At 39.0% G+C, this 21,228-nt stretch overlaps 1 pseudogene; it reads left to right on the top strand.

Moving 5' to 3' along the window:
* Positions 1–3,044: 3,044 nt before the first annotated feature.
* Positions 3,045–3,156, top strand: LOC136396190 (U6atac minor spliceosomal RNA; annotated as a pseudogene).
* Positions 3,157–21,228: the final 18,072 nt, after the last annotated feature.

Genomic DNA, 21,228 nt, shown 5'->3' with positions numbered 1-21,228 from the left:
CTGCACTGAGCTCCCAATTTTGAAGAGGTGCTTTCATGTCACTGTGGCTCAGAAGGGGTTTGTCCACCTTGCGGTTGGCATTGCCAAGTTCAAGGCCAGGCTTGCAGGTCAAAGCCAGCACATGTCCCCTCTGGACCTCCAGAGTGCCTCTGTCTTGGCAACTCCTGTGTGAAGTGGAGGCTGCCACTCTTCCCCAGCGCTGTCATGAGGAGTGAGGGCTCATCTGTGCCCCTCACTCTGGGGGCCGGGGTCGGACACGCACGTTCTGTCCTCTGCGGTCTGCCTTGCACCTGGAACCAGGCCTGGTGCCTAAGATAGAAGCAATGAATACTTATTTGAGTCGATAATACAAACAGGCCCCTAGTATAATACCTGGCAAAATGTGGCCGTTCCAGGCACAATGGTCACAGGAGGAGGGATTTATACACACACTCAGCCCAGTTGCTCAGCCCAGTTGCTCACCATCTCTGTTCACCTTCACCCTTACTCTCAGGGTAACCCCGCCCCTCCCAGTGCCCAGCAGGAAGCCTGGCTTGCATATGTCCACCCCCCCTCGACCCCCCGCTGCTGACGGGAGCAGCGGCCCACAGACGACAAAATGGGCACACAAGCTCTCAAATGTAGAAGTGCTGAGCTAGTAGGTCCACACAGGAAAGCCAGAACATGCACTGAGTGCTCCCTGAGTGCTAGACTGCATAAGCTTATTTTCTGTGATTTGTTTAATTCTCACAAAAAACCAAACGGCTTGGTTCTCTTGCTCTGCCCACTATGCAGATGAAGAAACTGAGGCCTGGGTCACTTAAGTTCCCACAGGCACAAGAACTAAATGTCTAATGCACATCAAACACCAAGAAGATGTTTTGATCATGTTTATTTGGACCGGTGACTTGCCCTTACCCACGGGGCCAGGTGGCCACCGAAGGAGCGGCCATACAGTGCCGGCACTCCCCGGGGTGAACAGGAGGCCATGCCACACACACCCTCTCTGGGAGCTGTCCTCCACTCTACGCAGCACCCCGATGACGACCACCCGAAGGAGGCTAAGCTCACTGCATTGAAAGAGAGGACATAGGACATCTGGAGGCTCTTCCTCTTCTCCAAGCACAACACAGGCTGCAATTTCTCTTTCCTTTTTTTAATATTCAATAAATGAAAAAAATATGCCCCCTAAATTCCTAGGGGAAATCCAAAGACAGTTATTCCCATCATATTTTGAGGAAGTCTTGAATCCTTCCTTTGAGGCTACCAGATTCTCAGAAGGTGATTGACCTGCAAAAGCCATTAAAACAGTGTCATCCAAACGGGATTTCCAGAAGGAAACACTGCTGCCCCACCAGGGCAGGAATGCGGCCTGAAGCTTGTGTGCCGTAGAGGCCTCTCCGGTCTCCCCCAGAGTCTCCAGGGGTCTGGAGGTGCAATTCCCACTCCTGCAAGCCTAGGTGAAGCTCAAAGGGATGTTTCATTTCCCGAATGGGCCACCTACTGTCTAGTAAGGAGACCATGCTGGAACCGGTCTCAGAGCTCCTGAGGGTTTTCCCACAGTCAGACTCGTTCCTGACTCTGGGACAGGGATGCACTTACATTTACAGATGAGTCCACACACTTCACTCTATTTATGGTTGTGGGAGATGGGACTTGGAGAGAAAAATACTTGCCCAAGTCCACCTCAAAGTCCACAGCTGTGTGAGGCCACTCTACCACGGCTCCTGGTCATTGTGCCCTTTAATCCATCATCTGTCATTCATTTACACAACATCACAGGAGCACGTTGGAAATTCACATCGTTCACTCCCCCACCCTTTGGGAGCTTGCTGGCTCAGGTAAACCTGGGCATTCCCATGTGGCTCATGACTTCTGGGACCAGGTCCATACAATGCCACCCAGAACAGAAGATAAGGAGGGTCTACATATCATAGGGCTAAATATTTTAAAGCTCTGGTCCCAATCCGGGGTCCCAGCCCAGACGGGACCCCAACCCAGGCACACGTGCTCATGAGTGTGGACGTGCCAGCCTGCACCTACAATCTCCATGCACATTGGAGGGGTAACAATGGCAGCTTAATTCTCAGTCCTCCCAAAGCTCTGAACTTGAGGAATGAGAGCAGATGTTATTTTCAAATTATTGTATACATCTGTCCTAACCAGTCTGGGGATGCCCAAAGGACTGTTCCAAGGTGCTCATCTGTTTCCATAACTAGGTATCTAGACAGGAAAAGTGGCAAGAATTTCTTATAAAAGCTGCAGGATGGATATACAATAGACTACTTAAGGCATAGAGTAGAAGCTGGGGTAAGATCCTTTGGTAAATAAAGGTACTCAAAAGCAGCCACGTGTATGGGGAACTTCAGAAAACTGTGCTAATGCATGGGTAATGCACATCTTCAGAAATCTTGAGAAGACCTTATTCCTTTACCTGGGCTGGTTCCTAGGATAAATGGTAAAGAATTTCCCCAGCACAGAGATAAGAGACACTCTCGCTGTCCTCTCTCTCCCTCCCTCTCTCTCTCTCTGTTCTTAGTTTCAATTCCTGTCACCAAGGGAAATCTTTGTTGAAACATTAGCTGAATACAAGCTAAAAGAACAGACTTCAGTGATCACACACAACATGGAATATAGCTTTTGTAAAAATAGTTTGAAAAATTCTCAAAACAGACTAAAACAATAAAAAATGTGAAACCCTGGAGAAAGGCAATACTCTAATTTCCAGAGTTACCATGTTATAATAATCACATGCCAAATCAAAAAAACAGGAAAACATTGCTCATTTCAGTGAACAAAATAAATTGATAATAAACCATGCCTGAGAAAGCCCGAACATCTAACTTGCTACACAAAGACTTTAAAACAATTGTTTTTTCCCCTTTTTTCCTTAAGTGAGAAGCGAGGAGGCTGAGAGACAAGACTCCCGCGTGCGCCACAACCAGGATCCATCCAGCAAGACCCTTATGGTGCTACGCTCTGCCCATCTGGGACTGTTAAAACAACTGTCTTAAATATGCTCAAAGAGCTAAGGAAAACACAGAGAACTAACTAATGGAAATCAAATGTTGTTTGAAAGAATAGAAGGTTACCTTCCCCTTGATGGATGGAAGAGAACCATAGGCCTGACAGTTAAATAACTGCCACCTTCTTTGTGGTCTTTAGTTATGGTTAAAAGGAATTTTTAAAAGAGCGAATTGAAATCAGGAAAATTATTTATAAACAAACAAGCAAATTAACAAAGAGATGGAAATTATAAAAATAAACTAAACTGAAATTGTGGGGCTTTAAAGTACAATAACTGAAATGAAAAATTAACTAGTGGGATTCCAGAGCAGGTTGGAGCAGGCAGGAGAAAGATGCAGTCTGCAATCCATTTTGAGTTGATTTTTGTGCAGAAAATGAGAGCGTCAGATTTTATTCTTCTACATGTGAATACCCAGCTTTCTCAACACTACTTAAGAGAGTATTTTTTCCCATTTTGTGTTCTTAGTGCCTTCATTAAATATCCAATATCAACAAAAGTAAGAAGATTTTTTGAAAAGATAAAGAAAATCAGTAGACCCTTGGATAGTGTAATAAAAATAAGATAAGACTTAAATAAAGTCAGAAATGAAAGAAGAAACATTACAATAATTATTATTGTAAATGGAGTACTAAAATTTTTTACTATTATTGTATTGTTGTCTATTTCTTACTTCAGTTCTGTTAATATTTGCTTTATATATTTAGAAGCTTTAATGTTGAGTGCATATTTGTTTACAATTGTTATGTCTTTCTTTTGTAATTATATACTGTTTACAAAAATTAGGATATATTTCAAATGAATATAAAGCGATAAAATACCCCCTCATTTTTGTGAGCAGTATATTTTGTCTCTTGTGACAGTTTTTAACTTGGATTCTATTTTGTCTGGTAGAAGTATAGTTGTTCTTGTTTTTTTTTGGTTACAATTTGCATACAATGTCTTTCTTCATTTATTTATTTTCAGCTGTGTGTATTCTTAAAGTTAAAGTGAATCTCTTTATAGGTAATATATGGTTGGATTTTGTTTATTTAGATTTTTAAAATTTTATTCCTTTAGCCACTCTCTTAAGATTGGGCAATTTAATCCATTTATATTTAAAGTAATTATTGATTGGTAAGAACTTACTGTTGTCATTTTGTTGTTTTCTGTTTGTTCTGTGCCTTTTTTTTTATTCTGCTCTTTGTCTTTTTTTCACATTTTACATTCTTTTACATTCTTTGTACTCCACAAGACTTTTTATTCTGTCTTGTCCCTTGATCACTACAAGATGACTGTCACTATTTCTAATTTTATTTTATTGTGGTCATAAGGCATTTTTTGTACTATTTCAATTTTTAAAAATATTTATTGACACTTGTATTTATGGTCTCACATATGTTCTATCCTGGAAAATGTTTCTTGTGCATCTGAGAACATTGTGTGTTCTGCTGTTGTTGGGTGGCAAGTCTGTTATGTCTGGTTGGTTTTAGTGTTGTTTAAATCTTATAGTTCCATGTTGATTTTCTGACTAGTTTTTTACCATTATTAAAAGTGAGACATTGAAGTCTCTACCTATTATTGTTAAATGTCTACTTCTCTTCAATTTTGTCTGTTGTTGCTTTATGTATTTTGGACTCTGTTAGATGAATATATGTTTATAATTGTTATATCTGACTGACCGATTCATACTTTTATCATTGCAAAATATCCCTCTTTATCTCTAGTAACATTTTGTTTTAAAGTCTCTTGTACCTGATTTTAAAATAGTGACTTCAGCTTTCTTATGGTTGCTTTTCAAATGATACATCTTTTTCTAGTCTTTTATTTTTAGCCTATTTATATAGGTGAATCTAGATTGTATCAACTGTACACAGTATATAGTTGTATTTTCTCTTCTCTTCTTTCATCTTTTTGCTCAGTCCCTCCACCCCTGTCATAGTTGTATTTTCTGTCTTTTAAAAATTCAGCTGGACATCTTCTATCTTTTGCTTTGATTATTTAATCCATCTAAATTTAATATTATTATTGAAATGGTTGGATTTATGTGTTTTATTTTACATTTTATTTTCTATATGTTCATGTATTTTCCCCTTTATTCCTTTTTCATTGCTTTCTTTTACATTCAGTTAATTTTTTTAATATATGGTTTTAATTACTTTAATATATTTATTATATATATTTATTATTTTTATTTGTTGCTCTGATGATTACAACAATCATCTTAACTTATTATATCTACTTCAGATTTATACTAAATTCCAGTGGGATATAGAATTCTTATTCTTATATATATTTTTGCTTCTATTCTCATTTTGCATTATTATTGTTACACACATTGCATCTATACACACTGTCATAATTATTACAATATATAATTGTACATTTTCAGAGAAGCTCTGAGAAGAAAAACAAGCAGCATGTATTATCGAGTTTGTTATATTAACTTTATGTGCCATTTCTAGTTCTCTTATTTTGTTCTTGTGGATTTGAACTACTCTCTGGCTTCATTTGCTTATTCCAATATAACTGTTCCTATCCATACCTCCTTTGTGTTTTAATTTAAAAAGTATTTTTTCATAATTGAAAACATAAATTATAGAGCTTCTCATCAAGATGGCATAGCTGGTGAATGCTGTGCTTGCCTTCTTCCACATCACCACATCAAAATTATAACTAAACTGTAGAACAACCATCATTGGTAATTTCTTGAAATCTAGTTGAAACAGAAGTCTTATAACTAAAAAATGTACAGAAGAAGCCACATCTAGATTGTAGGAGGAGTTGAGACACAAAACAGGTTGATCCCATATCCACATGTGATGTTTAAATATTAGGAGAGATATCTTGGATGCAGAGGTCCTCTCTGAGGAGTGAAAGTTCCCAGCTTCACACCAGGCTTGCCAACACAGGGTTCCCAGGGCTGGGAATAAAAGTCCCCAAAATGTCTGACTGTGAAAAGTAGCAGGGATGGCTGCTGAGTAAGATGGATGGTGGCTGGTGTCTATGTATTCCTCTTAAAGGGTCTACTCAAAGACTTACCCACTGATGGACTTACTTGTTCTGAATTTCAGTGCTGGGGCAGAAGCTCAAAAAGCAAAAGGGACACTTAGGAAGAAACTGAATTGTGTGGCTTCAGGATAGGGGCTGGTGGGACAGTTTTCTCCCAGAGATAATTGCATGCAAAAGCCTTTGTCCTTTGTTGAACCTTTCCTCAACCAGTCTGCAGGCACAGGTGGATGCCATATGAGTCTCAATCAACCTGTCTAACACTGCTCCCCTCACCCTGGTGATTCCCTGAGACCTCTAACTTGCAGGCCCACCCAAGCCACTTCTAGCTCCTTTTTCATGTAATTGGTCTAGCTTAGCTTGTGTTGTTGAATTTTCTAAAATCTCTGAGTTCAGAAACCCTGAACAAGGAACCTCTGTATGCCCTATACCACTTGCTAAGCAGTGCCAAGTCTGACACTAGTGGCATCCAGCTATAGTTCACAATTTAGCCTCTACAGGTACCTCTAGGCCCAGCACAAGCATCAACCATTTATAGAGCATTTGTAGTTATACCAAATGGCCCCTATCAGGGCACAGGCAGTGGTTGACCTTGGACCACAATAAGCACACCTGGTGACCAACTTCAGACCATACCAGAGCACCATTTAACCACCTTCAAAACAACACACACAATAGAAAGAGATCACTGGCACCATAGCCCTGGCAAATTTTTTCCATAGGGTACCCACACAAGGGGCACACCTGGAGCATTCAGTTCAGATCATCAGGAAGACTGTACAGTGGGCCCCATAGGACACCTACTACATAAAGTCACTCTACCAAGATGCGAAGATGTAGCAGATCTAAATAATATATAGACACAAACACAGTGAGTCACCCAAAATGAGGAGACAAAGAAACATGTTCCAAATGAAAGAACAAAACAAAACTACAAAAAACCCCACAACAACAACAAAAACTAAACAAATGAAGACAAGCAATCTATGAGATACAGAATTCAGAACACTGGTTATAAGGGTGCTCAATGAACTTAGGGGAAGAGTAAATGAACTCAGTGAGAACTTTAACAAAGAGATAGGTAACAAAAATAGAGATAGAGAACATAAAAACAAAACCCACCCAGAAATGAAGACTATTGATACAATAACTTAAATGAAGAGTACAGTAGAGGGAATCAACAGTACATTACATAAAAGAGAGGATCAAATCCATGATTTGGAAGACAAAGTAGTGGGAGATACCCAATCAGAACAGCAAAAAGAATCTAAAAGAAATTAAGATAGTGTAAGGAACTCTGGGACAATATCAAGCATTTATATCATAGGGGTACCAGAAGAAGAGAATAAACAAAGAATTAGAAACCTATTTGAAAAAACAATGATAAAAAACTTCCCTAATCTGGGGAAGAAAATAGACACACAAGTCCACGAAGCACAGAGAACTCCAAACAAGATAAACTCAAAGAAGCCTACACCAAGATACATCATAATTAAAATGCAAAAGGTTAAAGACAAAGAGAGAATCTTAATAGCAGTAAAAGAAAAGCAGTTAGTATGTACAGGTAACTTTCATAAGACTGTCAGTTGATTTACCAAACGAAGCTTTACAGGTCAGAAGGGATTGGCACAAAATATTCAAAGTGATGAGAAGCAAGGACTTACAACCAAGATTACTCTACTCAGCAAGGCTATCATTTAGAATCAAAAAACAAATAAAGGACTTCCCAGACAAGAAAAATCTAAAGGAGTTCATTACCATCAAACCAGTATTACAGAGACTGAAAGTAAAGAGATGAAAAAAGATATTTTATAAAAATGAGGGGAAAATCCCCAAAAGCTAAAATAGGCTATAAAACAAATGTTATAACAGGAGACAAAGAAGGAACCAGCAATACCACTTTTGGGTATTTACCCGTAGAAACTCAAAGCACTAATTCAAACAGATATATGCATTCCTATATTTACTGCAGTATTATTTACAATAGCCATGGTAAGGAAGCAGCCTAAGTGTCCACCAATAGATGAATGGATAGGGAGGTGGTGGTATATATATATAAAGGAATATTACTCAGCCATGAAGAAAATAAAATTCTGCCATGTGCAAAAACATGGATGTACCTAGAAGGTATTATGATAAGTGAAATATATCATACAGAAAAAGACAAATATATCATTTTACTTATATGTGGAATCTAAAACACAAAATCAATGAACAAATAAAACAGAAACAAATATAAATGCAGAGAACATTTTGATGGTTGCCAGATGGAAGACAGGATGGGAATATGGGTGAAAAAAGAGACAGGATGGAGATATGCAAATTGCAAGTTATAAAAAATCATCACAAGGATGTAAAGTACAGCACAGGGAATATAGTCAACAATATTGTAATAAGCATGTATGGTGTCAGATGGGTGCTAGAATTATCAGGGGGATCAATCACTTCATAAGCTATATAAATGTCTCATCACTATGTTGTATACCTCAAAGTAATATAGTATTGTATATCCACTTTAACTGAAAAATAAAAAATTATGTACTTATTTTGGCCACATTTTATTTACCAGTTTAAGTTCTTCTGCATTGTAAAATTATTTTTTCATATTTTACTACATAGTTTTTACATAGCTACATAATACTATGTATATTATTTAGCTCAATATATTTTCTACAAAAATATTTTCACATATCATCTCATACTATTTCATTATTAAAAAAGGGATACTTGCACATAGTAAACATTTCCAAAAGTATAAAAAATAGGATGAAAAGTGATATTTCTTTCTTTCCCTGTTCCCAAGTGCTATTCTCCAGAGGTATGTTCATATATGAACATATATATATATGTTTTTGTATTTTTCTAAAGTGAGAAGCAGGGAGGCAGAGAGACAGACTCTTGCATGTGCCCAACCAGAATCCACTTGGCATACCCACTAGGGGGCTATGCTCTGCCCATCTGGGGTGTTGCTCCATTGCAACTGGAGCCATTCTAGTGCCTAATGTGGAGGCTATGGAGTCCTCAGCACTTGGGCCAACTCTGCTCCAATGGAGCCTTAGCTGTGGGTGAGGAAGAGAGAGAGAGAGAGAGAGGAGAAGGGGAATGGTAGAGAAGCAGATGGGCACTTCTCCTGTGTGCCCTGGCTGGAAATTGAACCTGGGACTTCCACATGCCAGGCCAATGTGCTACTTCTGAGAAAACCAGGTAGGGCTAAAAAAATATTTTTAAAAAATTATTACATTTCTGTAAGCTACAGGTTCAATAATGTAATTATATAAGCTTTATGTATGTATGTATGTATGTATGTATGTATGTATTTATTTATTTATTTATTTGTTATCAAATTTGGAACTTTTCCAGCCATTATTTCATTGGATATTTTCTAAGTTCCTTTTCTCTGACCTACTACACACACACTGGTGTGCTTAATGGTGTTTTGCACATTTCTTGGGGGGGCTCTGTTCATTTTTCTTGTTTCTTTGTTCTCTCTGTTCCTCATATTGCATAATAGCTACCAATCTTTCTTTATGTTCACTGCTTCTTTTTTCTGTTGTTTCAAATTTATTGTTGAGTTCCTCAAAGTGATGTTTTCATGTCAGTTTCAATATTTACATTAAGTTCCTACGTCTAGTTTCTATCTCTTAATTTGATCTTTTGATCCCTGTGCTCTTTATTTGGTGAGACATCATTATACCTTCCATTACTTCATTTTGTTTGTGTGTGATAGAGACAGAGAGAGACAGAGAGAGGGACAGATAGAGACAGACAGACAGGAAAGGAGAGAGATGAGAAGCATCAATTCTTTGTTGTGACACCTTACTTGTTCATTGATTGCTTTCTCATATGTGCCTTGACCAGGGGGCTACAGCAGACCGAGTGACCCCTTGCTCAAGCCAGTGACCTTAGGCTCAAGCGGTGAGCCTTGCTCAAACCAGATGAGATTGTGCTCAAGCCAGTCACCTCAGGGTTTCAAACCTGGGTCCTCTGTGTCCCAGTTTAACACTCTATCCACTGAGCCACTGCCTGGTCAGGCCCATTACTTCTTTATGTACGGTGGTCTTTAGTCTTTAAAGGTAGTGATGTAATCATAATAGACAGTATAGATGCATATTCTTTTTTCTTCTGTTAACTTATTTAAGAGATAATTTCAGCTCAACCTGTGGTGGGGCAGTAGATAAAACATCAAGCTAGAATGCTGAGGTAGCTGGTTCAAAACTGTGGGCTTGCCTGGTCAAAGTACAAATGGGAGTTGATGCTTCCTGCTCCTCCTCCCTTTCTCTCTCAATCTCTCCCTCCCCTCTCTAAAATAAATAAAATCTTTTTAAAAAAGAAATAATTTCATAAAGGAATATGTAATGAAGTATAAGTACACATTACAACATAAATGGACCTTTAAAATATTCTGTTATGGAAAGAAGCTAGTTATGAAGGTCTACATATAACGCAATTCCAGTTCTCTGAAAAATTCAACATAGGCAAAACTATATAAATTTTGACATTTAAGTCCTCTCACAGGCAATTTATGTTGCTTGATTTCCCCCCCTTATGTATAAGTCACACTTTCCTGTTTCTTTTCATGTCTTACAATTTTTTGTTAAAAATTTAAAATGCAGATAGTGTGTTATTACAGTTCTGGAAACTGATATCTCCCTCCCCTACTGATCTTGTTGTTCCTAGTTGGTTGCCTATTTGTTTAATTATAGGACTGGAGTATTTTATTAAAATCTCCTTTTACTGTAGAAGGACAATGACGATGTCACTTCTCAGAGGGCACCATCTTGGACAGCTGCACAGTCATTCTGGGCTGGCAGTGGTTTCCACAGAGCTCTCTTGACTGCTTTTCTCTTGTCTCTCTTTCAAGCCATCTGTCTCTGTTGTTATTGCCCCAGTTATTATGTTAACAACTGTCATCATCTAATTGTCAGCTGATTGTTTTATTGTTTTCAAGAATATTCTGAGGCATAGGTTGCTCTACTCTCTGAACTATTTAAATTTAGGATCCTTGCAGGCATAATTTTTGAGGCCAGACATTGAAGTTTGTTCTGGCTCCAGGAGAGCTCTTAATAGCTGTGTCTTTCTTATTATTCTGTGTTACTTAAATGAGCTACAGTTTAGCCCAGGGGAAGTCAACCTTTTTATACCTACTGCCCACTTTTGTATCTCTGTTAGTAGGAAAATTTTCTAACCACCCACCAGTTCCACAGAAATAGTGATTTATAAAGTAGGGAAGTAACTTTATTTTATAAAATTTATAAAGCAGAGTTACAGCAAGTTAAAGCATATAATTCTACTGGGGAAGAATCAGTGACACCCTGGTTTACAGGCACTGGTTGGAGATTGTGGCCTGTGGTCTTCTCCTCTTGGCCTTTCCTGCACGAATCTTTGCCTGTGAGCAGGCTGGTATGAGCTTGATAAGAATCTCTGATTCTGTCTGTCAGGCTTGAGGTAGAGCCTTCACCTTGGAAGTGGAGGATGGGCTAGGGAACGAAGCTGGTGACCTCTCAGATACACTCAGCTGAAATTTAGTCTCTGGAACTCTGAGCAATAGGAAAATGAATAATGCTAATGACTCGTCCCCACCCCAGAAAAGCACCGTAGTTTTTGACTGGGGGACAGAGGAGGAGGTATCCTTGTGTTCTTGGCATGCATGCCAAAAGTAAACCTTTCATCATGCTGATCTGGGAGTGGGAAGGAAGCAGATTGTGGCTAAGTGCCACAGACTCTGGCTGTTCTTACCAAAATCTCATTCCTTTCCTTGAATAAAAAAATTTTTTTATCTTCTGTGTGCCCTTTGAACAATTTCCAGAGACTTTAAATGGATGAGTTTTTAAAATTATTTTCACCAGTTAAGGTTGTTATAGAGCAGGTCTGTCTGTGGAGCTTGTAAACTACTATTACAGAATGAAATATGCCCAGTTATTTTAAAAGTTCACTCAAGAGTGCTGGGATACGAGGTCACAGAGGTCTCCAGGAAGACTGAAATAGGAGAGAAACAAAAGACCTGGAGGATAAACCTAGGGGTCAAGCCACGGGGCAATAAGTGCTCTAGGTGAGCAGAGCAGGACGAGGTTAAGGGGGAAAATTACCCAAAAACAAAACAAAATTTCTGAGAACCAAAGAACCCATGTGTCTAGACTGAACATATCTTCCAAAGATTCAGCCCAATGAACTTAAAAAGCAAAGACAAACAAAGGTACATAAGTATGGAATTTCAAGACATAAAATTATAAAGAAAATGGTTAAAAGTAAAAAATAGATCTAATGTGGTAATTATTTTATAATAGATACAAATATTGAGAAATAAATGAATAAATAATAATTTTAAATTTAAGAAAAGACAGAAAAACATATCACATTTAAAAGAAAACAACTAAGAATACCATTTGCCTGGATGCCGAAGACAATAGAACAATGCCTACAAAATTCTGAGGAAGTATAATTTTGAACATATGATTCTAATACTCACCAAATATTCCATGTGTAATGATTGAATCAGGACCTTTTTGGCATGCCAGGACTCACAAAGTTTATTTCCCTTGAGATTTTTCTTTGGAAGATACCTAAGGATGAGCTCATCTAAAATGAGACACTAGGTCAGGGGTCAGGAACCTATGGCTCACGAGCCAGATGTGGCTCTTTTGATGGCTGCATCTGGCTCGCAGACAAATCCTTAATAAAAAAAAATAATGTTAAAAATATAAAACATTCTCATGTATTACAATCCATTCATTTCCTACCGCTCATGTTCATGGTTGCAGGTGGCTGGAGCCAATCACAGCTGTCCTCTGGGACAACACCAAATTTTTATTGGATAATGCCTAACGTACAGAGTCATTGTATGGCTCTCACGGAATTACATTTTAAAATATGTGGTGTTCATGGCTCTTTCGGCCAAAAAGGTTCCCAACCCCTGCACTAGGTCATGTTGTCAAGCATCATGGAAGCTGGAAACAGTGGGTCCACAAGGGAGACAAGGAAGGCAGCCCCAGGGCAGCAGCTGCTCAGTGGTTATTGGGAACCACCAGCCTGCACTTCGTGGGGTACATGGAAGAATTCCAGGAAGGAACAGAAACGCTGAGGTTTGGGCAGAGGAGAAAACAGTGAGGGCCAGTAGAGGGGTTACATCATATTAGATAAAAAGACGATGAAAAAGCAGCCTTAGGAAATCACTCAGAGAAAAAGAAAGTGTAGTAAACTAGTCCCATCACAAGGGTGATGTGTCCCTTTAACTAAAAGTAGTGCTATTGCTACCCTTCTAGTCTGATGAAGGGAGGTGAAAGGCAGCATTGGAGAGCTCAGAAATGAAATATTATCCAAACTTGAATGAATCAAATGACAACATAAGCATATTATTTAGCATTATGGAGATGACGGCTCAAAGAAACACGTAAAAAGGAAAAAAGACATTACAGAGCACTTGCCACTGGGGAACATGATGGGTTTCTTTTGGCACAATTTTTCTTATAAGAAGTTTGATATCACTTCATATTTAATCATACATCATTTTCATTTAAAATATTTTTTTAAATGTACTTTAAGTGCTTGTAGGGTAGCTTTGATCTTTACTTTCTATTATTTTATTTCAGAAGCAAATGTAATGCCCCACATACCCATTCATGAGCTGTGTGGGCACACAAAGAGACGTGTGCAAAGTGTCCGGAACTCATCCAGCCAAACTTTGTCTTACTTTCTAAATGCAGTTATTTCATCTTCAAGTTGCTCTCTGAGCATTCCTGTTTTGTCATTGTCCTATTTTAACCCCAGACCTAGCTGTTTTCTTTCCGTCTGTGGCCTCTGAGTCAAGACCCCCAGTCCCTGTGTTGCTGCCTGTGTCCTTTGCTCAACCCCACTGCCCATGGGCCAGTGACCTGCCGCTTCTCCCTATAGACGGGTAATCCTAAACTCTTCCCTAGAGCTTCTGAAATAGGTAGGAAAGAAATAAGGCAAATCAGAACCAGAAGGAAATTATTCCTTGGGAAATTTTGGACATCAAGAAAGTTTTCTAAAGGCTACATAGTCTCCACAATTTGCTTTCATTCAATCATTCTTTATTCGCTTGTTTGTTTACCGTTGTGGGAGCATCTGTCCTGTGACGTGCACTGTGGTGGCATTACAGCTCCTGATGTGACAAAGGACTCTGTGCTCTGCTTCCTACGTTGCAGGGAGAAGCGTCTCACGGCTCCTCAGGGCAGCACCGGTCCAGTTCACACTGCCCACGGCCACCACACCATTGCCGAGGGGGGCTTTTGCTTTAAGATTTTAAACTTCCAAATTTACCTCATGTTTAAAACTTGCCAAGTTCACAGTAGAAAAGAAGTGAAGATGAGACACTCCCACTAGTAATACATTTCCTTTCATTTGTCGGTCACAAATGCAAGGGAGAGAGATTATTGAAAGGCTCCACACTCTGTACAAGCAGCCAAGCAGGAGGTCGGTTTGCTAAAACGTCAAGAACAAAGCCATCACCAAGAATCTCGAGCCAAAGCACTGATTTCATCAATCCACCACCAGAGCTTATAACTGGGGTTGAGGTTTTTAAATTAAATATTTATTACTAAAAGACATTTGGTTAAGATTTTTGGTTAATCCAGATTGAATTAAATACTGATAATATTTCTTTCTTTTTTTGAGTGAAGACTGAGTTTCTCACTATGTCTGGTGTCTCTGAGGTCTGTCTACTGACGCTTGCGAAAGAAAGCGTATAGCCAAATGAACACCCCGACCTGGACGGTCTCCACAATTGCAAAATTTAAATGCAGGAAACATGTATGAGTCATGTCAAAAGTTACGTCAGCTTTGACATTTCGGAAAGAATTACGTACGAACAGCAAAGCAATGCAGGACATGTCTGGGCCTATACTATTTACAAAGTAAGCCATCACGACCACGCATTCCATAATTTTCACTGCTGTGTGTCAACAAAGGCCATGCCTGGTACCGACTGAGGAAATACAGCTAGTGCACAAGGGCACTGGTGCCTACTCAAGGGAGAAAGCTGTGGCAAAATTAGCCCACATGTTTTGCAGAAAGAGCTTCCTGACTTCCTTTTCATCAAAGCCATCCTTTGCTCATATTGTCCACTGGAAGACGATTCTAACCCATGCTGTTGGGGCTTAAACCACAGCATTCAGCATGCAAGTCGTTCCACGGGAGCTTCTCCATGCCTCCCCGTGTCTTCAGTGACGATGTCTGAGAAGCTGTGTACGGGGAACAAAAACCGTATCTTCTTTTTTTACATCTGAAAAGATTTTTATTTCTTTTTTTTTAAAAAAAACAACTAATACTGCCTTTATTATAGAAATTCCTTCTTTTAATACATATAAACTTTTAAAATTTTTAAATATTATTTAAAAAATTAACTTTAACATGGTGACATTGATCAATAGAGTACATAGGTTTCAGGTAAACATTTTTAGAGCATTTGAACTGTTGATTATGTTGTATTTTGATCATCTAAAGTCAAATCGTTTTCCATCACCTTATACTTGTCCCTTTTTACACCATTCCCGTCACCCCCTCCTCTTATCCCCCTTCCCTACATCCTTCTCCTTCTGGTAACCACTTCACTTTTATCTGTATCCATGAGTCTCAGTTTTATATCTCACCTATGTGTGAAATCATACCATTCTTAGCTTTTTCTGATTTACTTATTTCACTCAGTATAATGTTCTTAAGGTTCATCCATGTTGTCATAAATGTCACTATGTCATCATTTCTTATGGCTGAGTAGTATTCCATTTTATTATATATATGTATCTTCTTTATCCAATCCTCTATGGACATACACTTTGGTTGCTTCCATGTCTTGGCTATTGTGAACAATGCTGCGATGAACATGGGGGTGCATTTCTTCTTTTGAAACAGTGATATGGTGAACACCAGACTTTTGATTCATTGATTGTGCAACATCTTAAGATTCTTTTTATAAGTCAACAGTTTACAAACAAATGAGAAGATAATTTTTTTCTTTGGAAAAAATTTTGTTCATTGGAAAGTCATGGAAGGAAAGAAGAAATCCTAGTGTTTACCATCTGTATTGGTTGATTTATAGATAACTTCTAGTCTCAACTCCTGGGAAACTGTTGTAGCATTGTTCCTAAAGATCAAGATAAGAGCCCATTCATAGATCCTTGTCTGAGGTCAAGGCAACTGGTTCTACGAAAAACTCTGAAGGTGCTCTTAAGATTGCAGAGGTAGAGAGGGTCTCTTGGTGGGAAGCTTTTGTAAGACAGAGCAGCAACTTCAAATAGAATTGTCTTCATGGATGTGTGCTCTTCAGAATAATAAAAAGTAAGGGTCTGTTGAGTGGCACAGAACACAACTTTATTCAGACCAACACCTAGTTTCCTGTCTCTTTGCTGTTGCAGAGAAGTTCTACTGAGTTCTCAGAGCTGGAAACAAGAAGCTCCTCAAGGCTGTGAAGTGTGGGTCAGCCCAGTACCAGCTGTGTAGCCAGTGTTCAGAGGTTAGAGGGAGGCAAGAAACTCTTAGATTTTTTGACAGGGAAAAATGGAATTAATGAGAGGTGTAAGTTTTTCCCTTCCCCACCTCTGTGGGACACACTTTGCTTATTCCTCATGATCATGTTTCTGTTTGGTGAAGACATGAACCAAGGAGGTCCTGCTGGAGAAGTGGCGCGGGGCCGTCGGCAGGAGGATGGGATGCCGGCGGGCGGGGTGAGGGGAGGTTGAAGGGGGAAATCAAGCAGGACAGTCACAGTTCCTGTGCAGAGTGGAAGAGGCTGGGCCATCGGTGGTTGGGGAAAAGGGATAAATAAAGTAGTGGCAGCCTGAGACAGGAGTGTCAGGAAAGGATTCCTGGGTGCTTTACTGTCTTCTGTGTACTTACCACCTGTCAGGAGAAGCCTGGATTAGAGACCCACGTTAAGCACCAGTGCTCTGGAGTTGGGTGGGTGGGTGCTAGTGAAGGCTTGAGTGCTCAGAGAAACTGTCCTAAAAATGGAACAAGGATGACCCAGGTTTTTCCAGATATTACCTGTCTGAAGTCAATGTGCCGACACTTCAAACAGCCGGCACTCAAAATATCAAAGCCAGGAGTAAACCGGAGTAAGGAAAGGTTTGTTGGTCAAGAAGTCACCAGCTAAGAAGATGGGAGACTTCAAGGTGCCCCAAATCCATCTTCCTAAAACATGGAGCTCAGGCTTCTTTTATGTCAAGGGAAGAGGAGATGGGAGGGATGCTTCTGTAAAAACTCAAGCCGCAGGCAGACCTCCTCTAATGATGAGCATGTCTATATGCAAGACTTACAGGTGCTGTTAGCCTGAGGCCATGGAACAGCACGGGCTGGAGCGACATGGAGTCAGAGAGGCCAAACATTTCACTTGGTTACACAGGTTCCAGACAATTTCGTCTTACAATGCTTCCCATTTGCCATCCTGATGTGGGTGGGCCCTGTCACAGTCAAAGCTTACACACTGTCAGTAAATAGTGTTTATAAAAAAATCCAGAGTCCAATGCTGTTGCTGCTGCTGCTAATAATAATAATAATAATAATAGTTATTATTATTATTATAATAGTTTACCTCCAAGAACCCAGGCGATAATTCTTTCAGTGTGTGAGGAAGAAATCCTGCACGCGTGGCGTACAATGACAGGTTTTTTATTCAGAACTGAATGACTCTCAATACATAATCAGAGAAGCCCTGTTGTTGCCCTGCGTGGGTGGAAAGGACCACCTGGAACAGCAGCAAAGCCTCATTGTGGCCAGGAATTCACTGTGTGGAAAATGTTACAGGATCTGTTTTAAATGCCAGACCCCTGCTCTGACCAATACCATAACCCTGAGACATATGTCCATTTATATTGCTTAGTATTCATTTACTGTCTAAACAAAGCCAAGTTATAGCAAATCCAATGGGCCCCTACTTTGAACTCTTCTAAAGACCACAGTTACTGCATGTCACATTCCATTTTTCTTTACAGAGATGACCAAAGAGAAAACATACTGTACTTTCCCTATATATGCAGCCTTCTTTTGCTTCCTGTACATCTTGGTGGGGTTGTGGTGGGGGTGGGGGGGCAGGGCTCCCAACCTGAGTCAGATCTCTTGGATTATGTTGCTAATGAGTTCAGGCTGCAGGAGTTCTCTTTTCAGAAAAAACCTCGGGGCTTGGCTTCTGAGCACTGGGCCCAATAGAATTCGCTGCTCCTTATCTTGGACGTTTTTATCTGTCTCAACCTCGGTTTTCACTCCCAGGCCCCAAACCCAGCGAAAGTTTCATAAAGGCATTCTTGTGCCTGTGGTCCCCAAGCAAGCAGTTACAAGCTACCACATCCTTCTTTTCCCAGACATAAATTAGTGTCCTTTCCCTGGCTGGGAAGCGCTGGTGGTTATCTTAGTTTGCACCAAAGAAGTTGGAAATCACCCCTCTCCGGTGACGTCATCAACAGATTGTGAGCATAGAAGGAATTATTTTAAACCACACACGCCTTTCTTTAAAAAAACAAAGGCAGCTTGCATTCAATTGTATTTCGCAATGCTACCCAAAAGCTCTATATCTAAGGAAAATATAAGGTCTACCGGAAAGTTCTGTTTGTTTTTGAAATAAAACAAAATACAAATTTTTCTTACTGTCAATAAACTTTATTAAATAATATAATTGCCATTATTATTAATGATTTCTTGCCAGCATGAGGGCAATTTGTATATCCCGTTATTGAAAAATGTTTTATCTTTTGATGTGAAAAATTGAACCAGTGCTTGTTTGATATCTTCTTCATTTTTGAAGTTTTTGCCCTTCAAAAAATTTTGTAAGGACAAAAACAAGTGATAGTCGGAGGGTGCTAAGTCTGGGGAATATGGTGGATGCAACAGACATGCTTCTGTAGCATTTCTTCCTTGTTGAAATTTGTAAAAATGACAGTGGCATAAATTAACTGTATCAGTAGCCATGGGTACACTATCGCTTCACACATAAGACTAACGTGAATCAACTTTGTTTTAGTTAATTTGCTACGTCAGTATGTATACATTAAGTGATAAAAATAGAGAGGCACACATGTGCCAAATAAACATGTGCTTACGTGTCGAAACTTATTGTGATAGAAACGGACAGAACTTTCCGGTAGACCTTAGTCCCTGAAATCAATGCATTCACCTCAACCATGTGTGCAAGGGTGTGTTTGCACAATCGTGCCTACACTGTGCTTCTGTAGGATAAATTCCTAAGAAATGGAGTTACTGGGTCAAAGGCCACACATCCTTCAAATTTTGAAAGGTATTGCTAAGTGGCTTTCCAATGAAGGTGATGCCAATTTACAGTCTCATCGAAAAAGCTCCTCCCACTCTTGCTAGCACTGAACAACAACAAACATTTAGTCTGATAAGAAATGACATCCCCTCATCATTTAGATTTGCATTTTTAAAATTCGTGATGACATTGAGCTTCAACTCATGTATTTATGTTATTACAATTTCTTTTCCTGTGAAATATTTCCTAAGTCTTTTGCAGGCCAATTTCAATAGGATTGTCCATTGTTTCTTTTATATATATATATATAAGGTCTACCGGAAAGTTCTGTCCGTTTTTGGAATAAAACAAAATACAAATTTTTCTTACCGTCAATAAACTTTATTAAATAATATAATTGCCATTATTATTAATGATTTCTTGCGAGCATGAGGGCAATTTGTATATCCCATTTTTGAAAAATGTTTTATCTTTTGATGCAAAAAATTGAACCAGTGCTTGTTTGATATCTTCTTCATTTTTTAAGTTTTTGCCCTTCAAAAAATTTTGTAAGGACAAAAACAAATGATAGTCAGAGGGTGCTAAGTCCGGGGAATATGGTGGATGCAACAGACATGCTTCTGTAGCATTTCTTCCTTGTTGAAATTCGTAAAAATTATAGTGGCGTAAATGAACTTTATCAGTAGCCATGGGTACACTATGACTTCACACATAAGACTAACGTGAATCAACTTTGTTTTAGTTAATTTGCTACGTCAGTATGTATACATTAAGTGATAAAAATAGATAGGCATACATGTGCCAAATAAACATGTGCTTACGTGTAGAAACTTGTTGTGATAGAAACGGACAGAACTTTCCGGTAGACCTTATATATATATTTTTTATTTAATTAATTGTGTTTACATAGATTCTAGGGTCACCCCAAATGCATCCCCCTCCCCCATATTCCCCTCAACATCTCCCTTGCCCCCTCCCTATAGGGCCCTCCCCCCTTCCCTACAGGTTTATCCCATCCTATCATCCTCTTTTCCTCTGTCCTCTTTTCCTCTGGTCCCTTTGATCCCTCCTCTGTCTCAATTCTGTTCCTCAGTTTTCATTATTCCTTGGATTCCTCAAATGAGTAAGTCATATGATATTTTTCTTTCTCTGCCTGGGTTATTTCACTCAACATAATAGTTGTCCACTGTTTCTTATGGGTCACTTGAGCCTTCTATATATTGAGGAATTTTCCTTTTGTTGTATATGATGCAAGCAATTTTTACTTCGTGGAGACATAGCAAACTGTGGTGTCCAGGAATAAAACTCACGCCACCTTCTATCTATCCCTGCTCCACATTGTATTATCATAACAGCATTGGGATGTGTTGTAACTAACAGATATGACTAGGCTCACATTACTCATTTTTTCTCCCTTATAATTTTCTGGCTACTTCCATATATCCCTTAATGCACTTTACTGCCATCACCATCATTATTATTTTTGCAAAACCACTGGGGACTACATAATGGCCATCATGTTTCCCAGCATAAAGCCACATCAATTAATTATATTTATTTTTCCCTTTTCCCTTTCCCTTTAATCTTATTTTTACCTTATTTAAGAGCTTTGCCTAAGTATTTAGAATGCATAAAACAACAAATAAAAAGAGGACTAAGTGGGTGTCTGTCTAATCCGGACTTAAAAGTGAATACTTTTGATTCTTACTGCTAGATAGTAGTTGAGAGTTTAAGTTTGGTAATTGCTTTAATTAGATTCAAATGCCTACTCTATTTCTAACTTGATATGTGACTTAGGACAAGTTTCTTAACATTTCTAAACCTTAAGTTCTTTATCTGGTAAGTGGGGATATGACTCTTGCTGAATTCTTCATTTTGTATTTTTTTCCTGTTCTCATTATTAGGTAATGAAACCACTGCTATGTCAGTTTCATTGAATAAATTTGGAAGCTTCCCATCTTCCTATAGGCTTCAAGTAATGGATATATCATCAGAATCGTATCTTTCTTTCTCTTTTCTTTCTTTC

The sequence above is a fragment of the Saccopteryx leptura genome, chromosome 2 (genome assembly GCF_036850995.1).
Source record: "Saccopteryx leptura isolate mSacLep1 chromosome 2, mSacLep1_pri_phased_curated, whole genome shotgun sequence".
NCBI classification, from domain to species: Eukaryota; Metazoa; Chordata; class Mammalia; order Chiroptera; family Emballonuridae; genus Saccopteryx; species Saccopteryx leptura.
The sequence above is the reverse complement of the archived record's forward strand: the minus strand, read 5'-3'. Positions and strand labels throughout refer to the sequence as shown.